Here is a 14,432-nt window from a genome sequence, read left to right on the forward strand (position 1 = left end):
CGTGCCAACCAAGGCATAATTAAGAGCCTGTCCCCTTCCTCTTGTGACCCTGCGATAAACTCTCTGCTTGATCAGTTAGGCATCAGCTTGGGACAGGAACACCCCTTTTAGGGGGAATAGGGAACCCGATTTAACAAGCTTAAACAATAACGCAGTAATCAATGGTTTATCTATCCATGAATTATTGACCGCTCCAATACCACAAGCCGATCAAATGTCTGCGCCCAAAATAATGCACCAATCACGTAACAGTGATAACACATGGAATTCCGTCACGCCAGTGACTTTGAGAGAATGAAAACTCATAAAAATATTAACTACTTCTCTGTGAGGTAAATCATTGCCTAACCGAACAGATGCATCTCCTTAAGAACATTGTCAAACTTCCCAGCCCGCACCTCACTCAAGACCTGCCTGAATTCCGTCTGCGTAATATACCAAGCTGGTGTATTTCCCATCGACAGCTGTCTTGAGGAACAAGTATCTACAGATTTTTCCTCCGTATCTCCCTTGCGGCCGGGCCCAAGTGGAAGATTTGTGCACATCCCAAGTCATCTTGACTGGAACCCCTTGTGACCCCGACGTCACTGAAGAAGTCTCCCAAGTCTCTGCGCACCTGCCACAGACCTTTGGTCCAGCGGACGAGCTGACTAAGCATCACCTAACGGGATTAAGCACTGGCCTCCCCTTTTATTGCCGTTAAGTACTGCGATGCATTTTATTTAAACACTGACATCAATTGATAGGAGGGCGGCACGGTGGTGCAGTGGGTAGCACTGTTGCCTCACAGCAGGAAGGTTGTGGGTTCGGCTTGGGGCCTTTCTGTTTGTTCTCCCCTGTGTCTGCATGGGTTTCCCCCGGGTACTCCGGTTTCCTCCCACAGTCCAAATACATGCAGGCAGGCTAATAGGAGACTCTAAATTGCCCATAGGTATGAGTGTGTGAATCAAGGGTGTGTGTGCCCTGTGATAGATGCAATGCATGTTGGGATAGGCTCCAGCACCCACTGTGACCCTGCCCAGGATAAGTGGGTCTAGATGATGTATCAAACTATAGGATGGCATGAAACTTGTAATACCCAATTAGGTTATTTTACTGCTGTCTGTTGTTATGTTGTGTTTGCTATGCGTGAGTTGGTCTGTAATAGCAAATTCCATGACTTTGTTGTTTTGCATTGTTAAAACTTCATTATGAGACTGATTAAACAAACAAATCTAATATAGAGTAGCATGTTACTAACCCATAATACGAATTAACCTTAATTAAATGGTAATACTGTTAACTTTTGTGTTTAGCTGTCGCATAATTATAATTTCCTCTGATTAAGAATAATTTGATGATTCTTCATATTATGCAAATTATTGTTATCAATTAGCCTATTCACATATTCATTATCATAGCCAATAAAAATCCTTTATTTCCAAACCATTGTCGAGTCCATGTTATTTCAGTAAGTTGGGCTCTGCAGAAAAGTAGTACCGAAATCTAATTGGCTGTTGAACTCCATTGTTCTGAATATACCTGACCAAACCTCACTGCACCAGGATAGAAGTTCCTTCCAGAAAAGGAAGAGTGCATTCCCAAAACATATGCCTGTAGGTCCCTGTGGCATCTGTATGACATACATATCATACAGGACTGGAGATTAGATTCATCTTGTTACGCCTATAAGGGGTGGCATGTGTATCAGTTTGTAATGAATAAGCTGCAATGTGTAGTTTTTAGAAGCTGTGCGGACATTTGACCAGATGACATCCCAATCCGGTTTCATACCCCAGATTATCCGTTTCACAATCCCTCACTTTAGTCACTCCCAGTGCGGCTCGCTTGGCTGGAGCTGAGTGGTCGTAAACGGCAGATGCCATGCCGTGAGTGGAGAATGCAGGATGAACCCGTCCAACAGGACAGAACTAACAGATGCACTCTAAGGGACTCCATAAACTGAAAGGAAGAATCTCGGCTAAAGGTCTAAAAACCTAGGTAAAGAATATGTTCTTCTCTGGTCATGGAATTTGAGAGGTCTTTTTGCGTCAAAAATATCTCTTAAAGTACTGATACACCTGTTTGCCCATGGAAGATATCCAACAGGCTGGGAGTTCTTCAGCATATTGTAATTGTGCCGTAGCGGGGAAGATTTGCAAAGCTTATCTGGGTAAACAATATATTTCCCAGTACAGTGCCATGCCGAATGCAACAGAAGTTTTCGACACGAGTATCAAACGAAAACTGGATTGTTGAAAGTGAGATTATTGTTACATCACCCACCAGTCTGTCCACACACACAGTTTGGTAAGCCAATACTTTAAGCCAAATTAGAAATGCTTTTTAATATTGGCACCTAAATTACAAATTTAGTGCCTTTCAGTGACCCATCAAATACTTATACTGGCACACGGTGATTCATTTGTAAATCAGGAGGTGCTGGAACAGAAAGTGCTTGTGTGAGGAAGGTGATGCTTTGTGGTGGTCCTGGAACAGAGAAAAAACCAGGCGGATTGGGACTGTGTTTGTGGGGGGTGGGGGGGCACTGAGGGTGGTGAGGTAGATCGTAGATGTGGGTAAGTGGGGTGGTCAGGGTCGGTGGGGGGTTTTTGGGGAGCGATTGCGAAGTGGTGCCCAGTCCTGTGCTGGAGTGGTGCTGGATCCACGCTAACAGGAAACAGGTCCCGAGGACAGTCTAAAACTGGGAGCTTCCAGATCTCGTTCTGGCAGGTTCCACCCCAAATAAAGCGCCGCCCGCGTAGCCTGGAGGACTGCGGGGACTGCCGGCTCACTCCGAAAGCATCCCATAAACTTCATATCCAGGCTAACGATGTTTCTAATATAATAAAGAACACACAGGGCTGTTTTTTCAAATTTTCTGGCTGTTGAAGGTAGCAGTTTGACTTTAAATTTAGACCCGAAATTTAGCTCATTATGCCATCGAAACGGGCTCTGCACACGAACAGCTGTTAGAATCAAACTGCTTTGCATTTCTGGCTCTTTTGAATTTGCACTGGTGCGGCCGTAGGTGGCTTCAAACCGAATAAAATGAGGTGTACGGTAGGTGGGCGAGAGAGGAGAATTTCCTGCTTCGTCTCAGCTCGCAGCTTGTGTGCAATAGGCCCTGGATGGGTCCCTCTGGTGAACAGGCAATGTAGCAGCCTGGTGATAAGCATTTAATTTAGGGTGTTTATCACGGGAGTCAATCTGTTAATGAATAGGTTAAACTGCATGTCCCTCAACAATGGAACTGTCACTGGGATCCGCACAGCCAATCACTCACAGGGATCCCACAGGAAAATGTTAATGAGATGCCCAACATAACCCACAGATGATAGGGTATCGCCTGAGCAATTATAAATAATAATAATAATAATAATAATAATAATAATACAAACACACACACATACACGCACAGGCGCACACACACACACACACACACACACATACAAACACACACACACACACACACACACACACACACACAGAGACAGACACACACACACACACACACACACACGTTCATATTGCTATACTTGTGAGGACTTCCCATTGACTTACATTCATTCCGTAACCTCTAACCCTAACCCCAACCCTAACCCTGACCCCAACCACTACATGCCTAACCTTAACCCTAACCTTAACCTAATTGTAACCCTAACCCTAAGTCCTAACCCTAAAACAGCCTCTTGAAATTGTGGAGACCAGCAAAAGGTCCCCACCTTGCGTAATTTTCCTCATCTTTCTATCCTTGTGGTGGGAACATTTAGTTCTCACAAAGATAGTAATACATGCCCACTCACACACACCCACACACACACGCACACACACACACACACACACACACACACACACACACACACATGACTTTGGCTTAAACAAGCAATGCATGTTCATGAGGCACTTCAGACTGATTGGGGACTCAGTAGAGGCGTATTGTTGCTCAGATCTATCAGGGGAAGCATAAGCTTGGCGGATCCACATAATGCTTTTCACTGCTACGCAAGCCGCTTTTCTTGGCTCATTCTAAAGAGGCACACACATAATGCAATCTTTCTTGTAATCGAAATAATTCAACCCAATTTGTTGGTTAGAAGGTAAGTTGTTATAGCTTATGTGGGGAGGGGAGGGGAGCGGGGGGCTTATGGGCAATTCAATCTGTGGGAGATCCATGACCCATGCAGTCAGCTGTCATGTGTTCATGTGTACCCACAATGCACCTGCAAGGCTGCTCACGGACAGTCCTCCCACAAAATGACCAGCAACTGGAACAACAACTGCGCAGCAAACATTCCCAACAGGGAGTTTTAAGTATGGGTTTTAAAAGCAATACTGTAAGTCCTTTAAAACCAACAAGGGAAGGCCGAAATAGATTTATGCCATCATGTGAAAAATAAATAATCACTGCTGCTGAGTGATTCTTGTTTATCGTATACTTTCATGCATTAGCCACACAAGTTTGTATCGAACCATATTTAATGATTGCCACTCTCCATTTATGCAATCTGTGTTTAGTTTTCACATACTGTGAATCTGCAAACTACTGCAAAACATTACTGCAATTTGTCTCCACATCGCTGTAATTTTATGCTAAATGATAAGCTTTACCACCATCCAATTTACAACTTTACAACTTTCTTAGTCATGGATTGATTGCGATCGCACAAAAAGATGTCATTTGGCGAGCTGGGTAGACGTATAATCAACATCTCTTGTGGTTTTTATCCAAAAAAGTTTAAAATAGCTGTTACCACCAGTTATTGCTGGATGAACTATCAGTGAAGCCATCCACCATCTTAGCGTGAAAGAGTGATTCCTGCTCTTAATTCGCATCACGTTGACAACCGACGATGTCTGTCGGATCTATGCGAGCTGTGGCGAGATGCTTCGTCTGCCCAACTTTCAAAGGGTACTCGAGGAAACGGACTTGGGAGCACGCGCTTGCGTGGGATTTGTTTGGCTACGCGGTGGCACGGAGGCGCGGGCCACGTCATCGACGCGGCGAGAGCTAATTAGCGCGGTCGTCTCGGGGATCCTTCTGGGAGGGAAACGAGCCGAAATGAGAACTGCTCGAGAGGGGGATTTTACGCCCGTTCGGGGAATTTTTCTTGCCGTGAAGGAAGGTTTTCCATTAACCTCCCCCTTGAAGAGGCCTGTGGAGGCTTCAAAATGGCGGCGGAGCTGATGTACGCTGCAGGGGAATTAGCAGGGGAGCACTTGGCGGCTACGCTTTGAGATGGGTTAAACGTACCGGCGAGACCACCCTTTGGCTAAATTGATGACTCCATAAATCGCTGTGCACACATGATCGCTTCTTTAGTATGTGTACCCACACAGACATTGGAGGGGAGGTGCGTGTGTTGCATTTATTATTACTATTATTATTATTATTATTATTATTATTATTATTGTGACTATGCTAGAGAAGGCTAGTGTCAAACTTTCTAAAAAAATGGATTACGTTTGAAAGTTAAATAGCTTATATAATTATATAGTGGCCCAAGGAACTTCCCACATACATTTCACACATTCACAGATTTTTAGACCTTCTCATTACACAGAAAAGTATCAGAGGTTTTTTAAAGTTTTATAACACAAGCAGTGATGTTGAGGGCTTCAGTGCATTGTGGCTACTGGTAACAGCAGGGACATCATCCCCGTAGGTTCACAGGTATTTTTCTTTCCCTTATACTGTTTACTAGTGTAATTAGAGTACTGCCATTACATTTTACTGGCTTAATTAAATAATCAGTCTCTGTTATCCATTACTATCCATTCGCATTGACTCTGAAGTACCCATTGAACACGACAGTTCTAGGATTTATTTATTTATTTATTTACGCATTGGTTCATTCAATTTAGCTACAGTCGGTCCCCACTGGGGTGTTATCACAATTGAAATCCCCAACAATGGCTGTTCTGCTGTGTATATAGATACACATATTACATATAGCTGTTATTATGTGTAAAAAAAAGTCCAGGACTCTTGCTAATAGATGTAAAAGCACTTGGACGAAGTGGACTGGATATAATGTGAGAACTGTACAAGTCACCATGGCAACAACCTGCCTGTATAAACTGTACATGTAACCAACCCAGACAGAATCTGACAAACTGGACAGACAAAGAGATATATTAGATAAACAGATATACAGATAAACCATCATTTCAATGAGAAACTTTCTGTTTCACCAATATTGCCACATCAATATTGCATTGATCTCAATAGACATCTATCTAGCTCTAGAATATGTATTCTTTAATTCATATGTAAAAATAAACCAAGGTTCATTTATGTTAATTTAAATTAATTTCATTATTTCAGAGGAGCATGTACACCCCATGCTGTGTTTATGCTGGTTTGAATGTCTATCATTTTTCATTTTATTGCCATTATCTTTTTTTAAAATTGGAACGCTTGACAAATTCCAATAAATGTCTTGCAAATGGCCAACAAGATTTGAACTTTGAACATACGTGTTGCAATGCTACACAATCTAGCTTCAGATTCTGCCCACACCAGTGCTAACTGCAGAGCAGGGCACCATGTGATTGGCTGTAGCTTCTGTCACTCACAGGTCACATGTCACATTGTGCGTTCGGCCGGGCCTCGTCGGAGATATCTGAGTTTACCAGCAAAGAGTTGCTTTCGAATGGCCGACAAAGTGGTAAATACACCGTGGGAAACTCAGGAAAGTTCCACGATACCCCAGTTAACCAGCTGTGATGTATCACTGCCTTCACCGTACCATTGCTGGACAGTAGCAACAGTGTACCAGGTTAATGGGAAAGATATCCATATGACTTTCATTATTTATCTACCATGCTGCGTTTGAGCTGAGTTGGCAAGTCTGGTGAGAGCTTGGGGCTTATTACATTTTTGGGTGATTTATGTAATTTTTTATGCCTCTAACGTCAAGACGCTGCAGAGTTCATCCCTGGCTTCCTTTATTTGCATCTCGCAGTAAGCGATCTGATTGGTCCATCTTCTCGACACCTCGGCTGACGTGTGGGTTGTTCACGTGATGAACTTACCAGCTGCTGATGACAGCCCGAACGCCGGCACCTGGGGCGCGTCCCGTTACTTTTCACCCCTCACCTCCTCCCCTCCGCTCCCCCACTGCCACCTGTCTCCTGTGTGGAAGTATGCAGAGGAAAGGGGGGGAGGGGGGGAGGAGTGGAGAAAAGGAGAGAACGAGGAGGCGCGAAGAAAATTGGAACAGCTTATCTGCTTCTCCATCATCAAAGGTGATGGTGACTACCGACAAACTGTTTGGTTGCCGAGCCCACAAATAGTCCCCATAGCCAATTACAGATCTTACTCGTGGTCAGCCCATTGAAAGCTGCAAGTACAAGTAATTGCTACAGTAGCCTTCAAATATAAGCTTAACACTGCGGTTTGCGTCGAGACGCTAATTAAAATTTAACCAGAAACGTTAAATCTTATTGTATACTAGCACAACAATTAACTGTGAGTCCAGGATCCTGATGTGCCCGATGTCTGAACATACAGAGAGAAAGTTCACATAACTATATTGTGATAGCCTGCATTGCCAGTTGTTTCCATCTCACATCGACTAATTCAGAAGCATTTCTGTAGAGTAGTGAAACAGATGACGGTTCTTATTATGTGTTATTCTTTCCCAATGTTCAGTGTTCACTCTGGAAAAAAAAAAAGATTTCCCACTGTGACATCAAATTTGTTGGTAATAAATACATCAATTGGGAAATGTCGGTGGAATAGATTAACTGCATATGAACACTGAAATTATGGTAGCTGACATGCGTATTTATGTTTAAAGTCACGCCTGTTTGTCTAACATTCATGTGCAAGCAAATAAATAAGCCTGCTTGCCCGTCTTCAGAGGTGGGTAACCCAGCTTCAAAGAGTAGAACCACTAACCATGTATTTGCTCCACCAGCATGCGCTAAACCAGCTGATTACACTAATTAGTTCTCCTACCTGGCTGAAGAGTTGTGCTAATTAGAGTCAGCTGGTTTAGTGCATGTTGGTGGAGGAAATACATGGTTAGTGCTTCTACTCTTTGAAGCCGGGTTACCCACCTCTGCCCATCTTAAATGGCAAAATTTGTCTGTTGAATGTTGTGAACTGTGTGTAGGTTTGGTCAGAGTAATTTTTGCTGTGGGAACTGGACCTAATGTGTTCATGGCTGTGAATAACTGTTATAAAATGAATATTGTACCTTATCGGACCTGTGTTTTGTAGTCGTTCTAATGACTGTCAGTATGCACTTATTGTACGTCGCTTTGGATAAAAGCATCTGCCAAATAAATGTAATGTAATGTCTGTAGGATGTGAGCCACTAAAAGGAACTGACATTTTGTTATCCGTTTTTGGCAATCTTGCTTTCGGTTAGGACGCTATGTGTGATAACCTACTGAACCGCACTTAGATTTGGTTAAATATCTTGCTAAATTGGGGAAAATGCTATTTTTATGCCATCGCCCTATGTTTGGAATGTGTCAGACTCTGTGGGATGGTCTTTCAGTCCCTGTGGGTGTGAGCACGATGATGTCACCTAGAAATGTGACAAGACTTCCGCTGTAGCGTACATCGATGTACCCGTCGCCGCCGGAGGTGTGAAACGGGGTTTGAAGCCGCTTCGCTCGTCTCCTCCAATATTGGGACACGGGAGGGAGGGGCACGGAGGAGTGGAGGTGGTAGTGGAGGAAAGGAGGATGCATTTTTCGAGTATTGGGACGCACCTTTAGTATATAAAACTTAGTCACGTGCTATTTTTTCCAACTTAACAAGTTGATGGGACCATCCTGTAGCATCTGTCAGTCACAGGTCACAGGCATTCAGTCAGCAGTACTGTCCATGTATGAGGCACATGATTGGCTGTAGCATCTGTCAGTCTCAGGTCACAGGCATTCAGTCAGCAGCACTGTCCATGTTTCAGGCATGTGATTGGCTGTAGCATATGTCATTCACAGGTCACAGGCATCCAGTCAGCAGTGCTGTCCATGTTTCAGGCATGTGATTGGCTGTAGCATATGTCATTCACAGGTCACAGGCATCCAGTCAGCAGTGCTGTTCATGTTTCAGGCATGTGATTGGCTGTAGCATCTGTCAGTCACAGGTCATAGGCATCCAGTCAGCAGTGCTGTCCATGTTTGAGGCATGTGATTGGCTGTAGCATCTGTCATTCACAGGTCACAGGCATCCAGACAGCAGTGCTGTTCATGTTTCAGGCATGTGATTGGCTGTAGCATCTGTCATTCACAGGTCACAGGCATCCAGTCAGTAGTACTGTCCATGTTTCAGGCATGTCATTGGCTGTAGCATCTGTCAATCACAGATCACAGGCATCAGGTCAGCATTGCTGTCCATGTTTCAGGCATGTCATTGGCTGTTGCATTTGTCATTTCAGGGAGCATCAGCACCTCCTCTGATCGATCAGGGCACCTGCAGTCAGAAGCAGCTGTGCTAGCAGCACTGTACAGCTCATATAGGGTCTGTGGGGTATAGACTGTGCAGCTCATATAGTGGCTGTGGGGTAAAGACTGTACAGCTCATATAGTGGCTGTGGGGTAAAGACTGTACAGCTCATATAGGGTCTGTGGGGTAAAGACTGTACAGCTCATATAGTGGCTGTGAGGTAAAGACTGTACAGCTCATATAGGGTCTGTGAGGTAAAGACTGTACAGCTCATATAGGGTCTGTGGGGTAAAGACTGTACAGCTCATATAGTGGCTGTGAGGTAAAGACTGTACAGCTCATATAGTGGCTGTGAGGTAAAGACTGTGCAGCTCATATAGTGGCTGTGGGGTAAAGACTGTGCAGCTCATATAGTGACTGTGAGGTAAAGACTGTACAGCTCATATAGTGGCTGTGAGGTAAAGACTGTACAGCTCATATAGTGGCTGTGAGGTAAAGACTGTGCAGCTCATATAGTGACTGTGAGGTAAAGACTGCTCAGCTCATATAGGGTCTGTGGGGTAAAGACTGTACAGCTCATATAGGGTCTGTGGGGTAAAGACTGTACAGCTCATATAGGGTCTGTGGGGTAAAGACTGTACAGCTCATATAGTGGCTGTGAGGTAAAGACTGTACAGCTCATATAGTGGCTGTGGGGTAAGGACTGTACAGCTCATATAATGGCTGTGGAGTAAAGACTGTACAGCTCATATAGGGTCTGTGGGATAGAGACTGTACAGCTCATATAGGGGCTGTGGGGTAAAGACTGTACAGCTCATATAGTGGCTGTGGGGTAAAGACTGTACAGCTCATATAATGGCTGTGGAGTAAAGACTGTACAGCTCATATAGGGTCTGTGGGATAGAGACTGTACAGCTCATATAGGGGCTGTGGGGTAAAGACTACTCAGCTCATATAGTGGCTGTGGGGTAAAGACTGCTCAGCTCATATAGGGTCTGTGGGGTAAAGACTGTGCAGCTCATATAGGGTCTGTGGGGTAAAGACTGTACAGCTGATATAGTGGCTGTGAGGTAAAGACTGTGCAGCTCATATAGGGACTGTGAGGTAAAGACTGTACAGCTCATATAGGGTCTGTGGGGTAAAGACTGTGCAGCTCATATAGTGGCTGTGAGGTAAAGACTGCTCAGCTCATATAGGGTCTGTGGGGTAAAGACTGTGCAGCTCATATAGTGGCTGTGAGGTAAAGACCGTACAGCTCATATAGGGTCTGTGGGGTAAAGACTGTGCAGCTCATATAGTGGCTGTGAGGTAAAGACCGTACAGCTCATATAGGGTCTGTGGGGTAAAGACTGTGCAGCTCATATAGTGGCTGTGGGGTAAAGACTGTACAGCTCATATAGTGGTTGTGGGGTAAAGACTGAGCAGCTCATATAGTGGCTGTGGGGTAAAGACTGTACAGCTCATATAGTGGCTGTGAGGTAAAGACTGTACAGCTCATATAGGGTCTGTGAGGTAAAGACTGTACAGCTCATATAGGGTCTGTGGGGTAAAGACTGTACAGCTCATATAGGGTCTGTGAGGTAAAGACTGTACAGCTCATATAGTGGCTGTGAGGTAAAGACTGTACAGCTCATATAGTGGCTGTGAGGTAAAGACTGTGCAGCTCATATAGTGACTGTGAGGTAAAGACTGCTCAGCTCATATAGGGTCTGTGGGGTAAAGACTGTACAGCTCATATAGGGTCTGTGAGGTAAAGACTGTACAGCTCATATAGGGTCTGTGGGGTAAAGACTGTGCAGCTCATATAGTGGCTGTGAGGTAAAGACTGCTCAGCTCATATAGGGTCTGTGGGGTAAAGACTGTGCAGCTCATATAGTGGCTGTGAGGTAAAGACCGTACAGCTCATATAGGGTCTGTGGGGTAAAGACTGTGCAGCTCATATAGTGGCTGTGAGGTAAAGACCGTACAGCTCATATAGGGTCTGTGGGGTAAAGACTGTGCAGCTCATATAGTGGCTGTGGGGTAAAGACTGTACAGCTCATATAGTGGTTGTGGGGTAAAGCCTGTACAGCTCATATAGGGTCTGTGGGGTAAAGACTGTGCAGCTCATATAGTGGCTGTGGAGTAAAGACTGTACAGCTCATATAGGGTCTGTGGGGTAAAGATTGTACAGCTCATATAGTGGCTGTGGGGTAAAGACTGTGCAGCTCATATAGTGGCTGTGAGGTAAAGACTGTACAGCTCATATAGTGGTTGTGGGGTAAAGCCTGTACAGCTCATATAGTGGCTGTGGGGTAAAGACTGCTCAGCTCATATAGTGGCTGTGGGGTAAAGACTACAGCTCATATAGGGTCTGTGGGGTAAAGACTGCTCAGCTCATATAGTGTCTGTGAGGTAAAGATTGTACAGCTGATATAGTGGCTGTGAGGTAAAGACTGTGCAGCTCATATAGGGACTGTGAGGTAAAGACTGTACAGCTCATATAGGGTCTGTGGGGTAAAGACTGTGCAGCTCATATAGTGGCTGTGAGGTAAAGACTGCTCAGCTCATATAGGGTCTGTGGGGTAAAGACTGTGCAGCTCATATAGTGGCTGTGGGGTAAAGACTGTACAGCTCATATAGGGTCTGTGGGGTAAAGACTGTACAGCTCATATAGGGTCTGTGGGGTAAAGACTGCTCAGCTCATATAGTGGCTGTGGGGTAAAGACTGTACATCTCATATAGTGACTGTGGGGTAGAGACTGTACAGCTCATATAGGGGCTGTGGGGTAAAGACTGTGCAGCTCATATGTGTGTGTCTGGCTGATTCCGTTTCAGCATATGCCTTTTCTTCCCAGAGGTACGCTTACAAGTACGGACTGGGAATTCTCCTTGGCGAAGAGAGAAAAAAATAACCAAGCTGATTGCAAACGGGTGACAAACGGAAGATTCCGCGCAGGTGCCGTAGTTCAGTCGTTTCGTCGGCCGGCCCCAGACTGCGGCCCGACTCAGATGGGGTGCAGAGGCTTGAGCGCCGCTATCGCTTTTGCTAATGCGCTCTCGCGCGGTCTCTCTCTCTCTCCCGCCGCGCGGACACGGCGCTCTTCGTGTCAAACAGACCTTGGCGGGCGCAGATGTTTTGGTGGCGGTAAAGTAAACGGTGAATAAAGAGGTTGCGTCAACTTTTTTGTCAGGGCTGGGTCCCGCAGTGAGAGAGAGCAGATGAAGGTGCGGTTTGAGAGCAGATTTGCTCTCAAGCAAGGTGGGAAGAAATTGGTGTCAGGTGTAAAATATTGACCGAGACAAGCTGTGTTCGAAACCGCTTTCAGGAAAGGAAGCAACAGTTTGATGAAGTGGGCTTGGTGAGAAAATTTTATTGCATGATAATGTCAACTTTTTCCCGTTTTTCTGCGTAGAACGCTGACCACTCATATGCATATAAAAAAGGATCAGGGTTTAGGGGTAAATCAGAGGTTAAACTTGAGATAAGTCTTTTTTTTTTTTTACATATTTTTTATTAATTTACGCTGTAAACACTATTATAATGAAGCCATTTCAAAATCATAGCAATATTGGGTGAGGGACTGCACAGATATACCAATTTCAAACAATAATTCCTGGCTTGAGGGTGTATCTTATGATGAGAAAGGGAACAAATGTTCCCAACAAAACTTGTAAAGGCAGTCTTCTCAAAACAGTTTTTTTTGTTGCAAAAACACAATATTCAAACCGTCATATCTCCAGAAATAGTTACCAATCCCATTCAATTAATTTTATAGATCTGATTCTCTACTTTGACGTGAGATGAAAAAAATCCATCTGTGAAACATGATTCTGAAGAATGTGTTCTGTCACATATAATGTGACATATGTGCTAGTTTATATTATCCTTCCTAGAACATTAATCATTCTTTTGAATCTGTTTACATCAGTTTTGCTCGACGAACAAGTGTGCCAATTATCTGAGAGCATCTATTGGCAAGTGATCCCAAAACCACCCTTAATTATGTTGCATACTGAAGCGTTCTCTTTCTCCACATCAGGTTAGAGGACATTAGAGATAAGACCGAGCTCAATTAAGCAGAATCAATGTAACAATTACAAAGTGCGCGGTTTTAACCTAGAATGAGTCTGCATTAACTGCTTATCACACCAGCTTTGGGAAATGTTTGCCCTGAACGGCAGTGCACAAACACCAGAAATATGGTGATTTTTCACGAGGATTTCAAATGCGCGATCTGTGCTGTGTTAACCCGTCCTTACACGGTTGACACCCCCTAGATGCAGGCACTACGCAGGAAACAGCGCATTTATCCGCCAGCTGAATTCATGTGTGAATAAGGGTGCACAAGGTACACACGGCGCTACCACAGAAAAAAGCAGAAAATTATCCCATAGCTACTGGTAATGATTATTCAGCTAATTACTATTTTAGCAGTTAATGAATTCAAATAGACTCAGAGTTGCTAGTCAGTGTGTTTACTTTTGCTTCCTGTTTGTCCAGCTCACTGGTTATTACTAATTATACTCTGTGTACCCAGTGCTTAATTTGTGCCGGATACTGCCAAAACACAACCGGGGACCTCTCAACACCGAGAACTATTCCAGGATATGGCAACTCTCAGCGGGGAAGAACCAATTATATGGACGCAATTTGTGTTTGTTCCAGAACCTTCCAAGACTCACTCACTCACTCACCACCTTCACGCGAGCATTTTGTTCTGGCACCTCCTGATTTACAGATCGAGCATTGCCAGCACCTCGGTCTGTGGCAAGTGGCAGCACAATGCGTCGAACGCGGCACCTTCTTTCCCGAGTGGAATTGCGGTTTATTGACCCGTGAGCGTTACTGAAACCTTTTAAAATAGAAAATATAGGACCGACCTCCTCTCCTTTGTAAATAAGTAACAAAAAATAAATGGAAATTTTAACGAGACCATAAAAGTGAAATAAGGATGAAAATCAGAATGAAATCCTGTAAGAAAAATAAAAGTACAATTAAAGAGTGAAAGAATGATGATACAGTGTTCCCATCTCCCTAAACATGTAAACAGAGTGAACAATGAAT

The 14,432-nt window shown here is 44.2% G+C and overlaps 1 protein-coding gene across 1 annotated transcript in view; it reads left to right on the plus strand.

Moving 5' to 3' along the window:
- LOC135239755 (leucine-rich repeat transmembrane neuronal protein 4-like) overlaps positions 1 to 14,432 on the plus strand; it is a 57,596-nt gene that overhangs the window by 14,223 nt on the left and 28,941 nt on the right. The window lies entirely within an intron of this gene.

Source organism: Anguilla rostrata, chromosome 14 (assembly GCF_018555375.3).
Source record: "Anguilla rostrata isolate EN2019 chromosome 14, ASM1855537v3, whole genome shotgun sequence".
Taxonomy (NCBI): Eukaryota; Metazoa; Chordata; class Actinopteri; order Anguilliformes; family Anguillidae; genus Anguilla; species Anguilla rostrata.